This window comes from Lissotriton helveticus, chromosome 8, assembly GCF_964261635.1.
Source record: "Lissotriton helveticus chromosome 8, aLisHel1.1, whole genome shotgun sequence".
NCBI classification, from domain to species: domain Eukaryota; kingdom Metazoa; phylum Chordata; class Amphibia; order Caudata; family Salamandridae; genus Lissotriton; species Lissotriton helveticus.
In genome coordinates, this window is record NC_136069.1 from 51767037 (window position 1) to 51772036 (window position 5000).

The 5000-nt window shown below is 39.8% G+C and overlaps 4 non-coding genes across 4 annotated transcripts in view; all 4 read left to right on the plus strand.

Moving 5' to 3' along the window:
* Positions 1-2662: 2662 nt before the first annotated feature.
* TRNAF-GAA (transfer RNA phenylalanine (anticodon GAA)) lies at positions 2663-2735 on the plus strand. The gene has a single exon. It is a non-coding gene; the product is annotated as a tRNA-Phe (tRNA).
* Positions 2736-3246: 511 nt separating this feature from the next.
* TRNAF-GAA (transfer RNA phenylalanine (anticodon GAA)) lies at positions 3247-3319 on the plus strand. Its single transcript has one exon. It is a non-coding gene; the product is annotated as a tRNA-Phe (tRNA).
* A 1092-nt stretch (positions 3320-4411) lies between these two features.
* TRNAF-GAA (transfer RNA phenylalanine (anticodon GAA)) lies at positions 4412-4484 on the plus strand. The gene has a single exon. It is a non-coding gene; the product is annotated as a tRNA-Phe (tRNA).
* A 510-nt stretch (positions 4485-4994) lies between these two features.
* The window catches only part of TRNAF-GAA (transfer RNA phenylalanine (anticodon GAA)), a 73-nt gene continuing 67 nt past the window's right edge, over positions 4995-5000 (plus strand). Inside the window, exon 1 of the tRNA in view lies at positions 4995-5000. This exon is cut by the window's right edge and continues 67 nt beyond it. This is a non-coding gene — a tRNA (tRNA-Phe).

A 5000-nucleotide genomic window follows, 5' to 3' on the forward strand; every position in this document is an offset into this window, starting at 1 on the left:
GTTTCCCATTTCATGCTTCTTTGTAAAGTAACCTCTTGTCTGCCTTACCTTCAACTTCCCCTTGAACACAGATGTCAGTAGTCAGATGACATTGCTTACCTACTCAGGCCAAATACGTCTGGGTAATGTAGTGCTAGTCCATTCAGAGTTAAAAAAACGCTATCTAACCCGGATCCCAAAAACGCTATTTACCCATTGCACAAGTTAACTGCTGAATGATACAGGACTCCTTAAAACATATCTCTAACATATAAGGGTAAATATCCAGGTCATGCATCTTGTTTGTTGAATGGTTCAAATCAAAGTATGAAGACCACTGCTAGCAGCAGGCCGAAATAGCTCAGTTGGGAGAGCGTTAAACTGAAGATCTAAAGGTCCCTGGTTCAATCCCGGGTTTCGTCACAGTTGAGAGGTTACTTTCTTCTAACAAAATAGGTCTTGGAATCAGCTGTAGTACTTTTTTCTCTATTCATCAAATTCTTTCCAACTGATATACAACACAAGCAATTTAACATAGACTTTGATTTGTGTCCTCCTTCTAAACTTGCTTCCACATTTCTTGCCTTCAGGTTAGACTATGAATGTTTCCCATTTCAGGCTTTTTTGTAATGTAAACTCTTGTCTGCATTACCTTCAACTTCCCCTTGAACACAGATGTCAGTGGTCAGATGACGTTGCTTACCTACTCAGGCCACATACGTCTGGGTAATATAGTGCTAGTCCATTCAGAGTTAAAAAAACGCTACCTAACCCGGATCCCAAAAACGCTATTTACCCATTGCACAAGTTAACTGCTGAATGATACAGGACTCCTTAAAACATATCTCTAACATATAAGGGTAAATATCCAGGTCATGCATCTAGTTTGTTGAATGGTTCAAATCAAAGTATGAAGACCTCAGCTAGCAGCAGGCCGAAATAGCTCAGTTGGGAGAGCGTTAGACTGAAGATCTGAAGGTCCCTTGTTCAATCCCGGGTTTCGGCACAGTTGAGAGATTGCTTGCTTCTGACAAAAGAGGTCTTGGAATCTGCTGCAGTACTTTTTTCTCTATTCATCAAATTTTTTCCAACTGATATATAACACAAGCAATTTAACATAGACTTTGCTTTGTGTCCTCCTTCTAAACTTGCTTCCACATTTCTTGCCTTCAGTTTAGACTATGAATGTTTCCCATTTCATGCTTTTTTGTAATGTAAACTCTTGTCTGCATTACCTTCAACTTCCCCTTGAACACAGATGTCAGTGATCAGATGACGTTGCTTACCTACTCAGGCCACATACGTCTGGGTAATATAGTGCTAGTCCATTCAGAGTTAAAAAAACGCTACCTAACCCGGATCCCAAAAACGCTATTTACCCATTGCACAAGTTAACTGCTGAATGATACAGGACTCCTTAAAACATATCTCTAACATATAAGGGTAAATATCCAGGTCATGCATCTAGTTTGTTGAATGGTTCAAATCAAAGTATGAAGACGACATATAGCAGCAGGCCGAAATAGCTCAGTTGGGAGAGCGTTAGACTGAAGATCTGAAGGTCCCTGGTTCAATCCCGAGTTTCGGCACAGTTGAGAGGTTCCTTGCTTCTGGCAAAAGAGGTCTTGGAATCTGCTGCAGTACTTTTTTCTCTATTCATCAAATTTTTTCCAACTGATATACAACACAAGTAATTTAACATAGACTTTGCTTTCTGTCCTCATTCTAAACTTGCTTCCACATTTCTTGCCTTCAGGTTAGACTATGAATGTTTCCCATTTCATGCTTTTTTGTAAAGTAACCTCTTGTCTGCCTTACCTTCAACTTCCCCTTGAACACAGATGTCAGTAGTCAGATGACATTGCGTACCTACTCAGGCCAAATACGTCTGGGTAATATAGTGCTAGTCCATTCAGAGTTAAAAAAACGCTATCTAACCCGGATCCCAAAAACGCTATTTACCCATTGCACAAGTTAACTGCTGAATGATACAGGACTCCTTAAAACATATCTCTAACATATAAGGGTAAATATCCAGGTCATGCATCTAGTTTGTTGAATGGTTCAAATAAAAGTATGAAGACCACAGCTAGCAGCAGGCCGAAATAGCTCAGTTGGGAGAGCGTTAGACTGAAGATCTAAATGTCCCTGGTTCAATCCTGGGTTTCGGCACAGTTGATAGGTTCTTTGCTTCTAACAAAATAGGTCTTGGAATCAGCTGTGGTACTTTTTTCACTATTCATCAAATTTTTTCTAACTGATATACAACACAAGCAATTTAACATAGACTTTGCTTTGTGTCCTCCTTCTAAACTTGCTTCCACATTTCTTGCCTTCAGGTTAGACTATGAATGTTTCCCATTTCATGCTTTTTTGTAATGTAAACTCTTGTCTGCATTACCTTCAACTTCCCCTTGAACACAGATGTCAGTGGTCAGATGACGTTGCTTACCTACTCAGGCCACATACGTCTGGGTAATATAGTGCTAGTCCATTCAGAGTTAAAAAAAACGCTACCTAACCCGGATCCCAAAAACGCTATTTACCCATTGCACAAGTTAACTGCTGAATGATACAGGACTCCTTAAAACATATCTCTAACATATAAGGGTAAATATCCAGGTCATGCATCTAGTTTGTTGAATGGTTCAAATCAAAGTATGAAGACCACAGATAGCAGCAGGCCGAAATAGCTCAGTTGGGAGAGCGTTAGACTGAAGATCTGAAGGTCCCTGGTTCAATCCCGGGTTTCGGCACAGTTGAGAGGTTCCTTGCTTCTGGCAAAAGAGGTCTTGGAATCTGCTGCAGTACTTTTTTGTCTATTCATCAAATTTTTTCCAACTGATATACAACACAAGTAATTTAACATAGACTTTGCTTTCTGTCCTCATTCTAAACTTGCTTCCACATTTCTTGCCTTCAGGTTAGACTATGAATGTTTCCCATTTCATGCTTCTTTGTAAAGTAACCTCTTGTCTGCCTTACCTTCAACTTCCCCTTGAACACAGATGTCAGTAGTCAGATGACATTGCTTACCTACTCAGGCCAAATACGTCTGGGTAATATAGTTCTAGTCCATTCAGAGTTAAAAAACACGCTATCTAACCCGGATCCCAAAAACGCTATTTACCCATTGCACAAGTTAACTGCTGAATGATACAGGACTCCTTAAAACATATCTCTAACATATAAGGGTAAATATCCAGGTCATGCATCTTGTTTGTTGAATGGTTCAAATCAAAGTATGAAGACCACAGCTAACAGCAGGCTGAAATAGCTCAGTTGGGAGAGCGTTAGACTGAAGATCTAAAGGTCCCTGGTTCAATCCCGGGTTTCGGCACAGTTGAGAGGTTACTTTCTTCTAACAAAATAGGTCTTGGAATCAGCTGTAGTACTTTTTTCTCTATTCATCAAATTCTTTCCAACTGATATACAACACAAGCAATTTAACATAGACTTTGATTTGTGTCCTCCTTCTAAACTTGCTTCCACATTTCTTGCCTTCAGGTTAGACTATGAATGTTTCCCATTTCAGGCTTTTTTGTAATGTAAACTCTTGTCTGCATTACCTTCAACTTCCCCTTGAACACAGATGTCAGTGGTCAGATGACGTTGCTTACCTACTCAGGCCACATACGTCTGGGTAATATAGTGCTAGTCCATTCAGAGTTAAAAAAACGCTGCCTAACCCGGATCCCAAAAACGCTATTTACCCATTGCACAAGTTAACTGCTGAATGATACAGGACTCCTTAAAACATATCTATAACATATAAGGGTAAATATCCAGGTCATGCATCTAGTTTGTTGAATGGTTCAAATCAAAGTATGAAGACCTCAGCTAGCAGCAGGCCGAAATAGCTCAGTTGGGAGAGCGTTAGACTGAAGATCTGAAGGTCCCTCGTTCAATCCTGGGTTTCGGCACAGTTGAGAGGTTGCTTGCTTCTGACAAAAGAGGTCTTGGAATCTGCTGCAGTACTTTTTTCTCTATTCATCAAATTTTTTCCAACTGATATATAACACAAGCAATTTAACATAGACTTTGCTTTGTGTCCTCCTTCTAAACTTGCTTCCACATTTCTTGCCTTCAGGTTAGACTATGAATGTTTCACATTTCATGCTTTTTTGTAATGTAAACTCTTGTCTGCCTTACCTTCAACTTCCCCTTGAACACAGATGTCAGTAGTCAGATGACGTTGCTTACCTACTCAGGCCACATACGTCTGGGTAATATAGTGCTAGTCCATTCAGAGTTAAAAAAACGCTACCTAACCCGGATCCCAAAACTCTATTTACCCATTGCACAAGTTAACTGCTGAATGATACAGGACTCCTTAAAACATATCTCTAACATATAAGGGTAAACATCCAGGTCATGCATCTAGTTTGTTGAATGGTTCAAATCAAAGTATGAAGACCACAGCTAGCAGCAGGCCGAAATAGCTCAGTTGGGAGAGCGTTAGACTGAAGATCTAAAGGTCCCTGGTTCAATCCCGGGTTTCGGCACAGTTGAGAGGTTCTTTGCTTCTAACAAAATAGGTCTTGGAATCAGCTGTAGTAGTTTTTTCACTATTCATCAAATTGTTTCTAACTGATATACAACACAAGCAATTTAACATAGACTTTGCTTTGTGTCCTCCTTGTAAACTTGCTTCCACATTTCTTGCCTTCAGGTTAGACTATGAATGTTTCCCATTTCATGCTTTTTTGTAATGTAAACTCTTGTCTGCATTACCTTCAACTTCCCCTTGAACACAGATGTCAGTAGTCAGATGACATTGCTTACCTTCTCAGGCCACATACGTCTGGGTAATATAGTGCTAGTCCATTCAGAGTTAAAAAAACGTTACCTAACCCGGATCCCAAAAACGTTATTTACCCATTGCACAAGTTAACTGCTGAATGATACAGGACTCCTTAAAACATATCTCTAACATATAAGTGTAAATATCCAGGTCATGCATCTAGTTTGTTGAATGGTTCAAATCAAAGTATGAAGACCACAGCTAGCAGCAGGCCGAA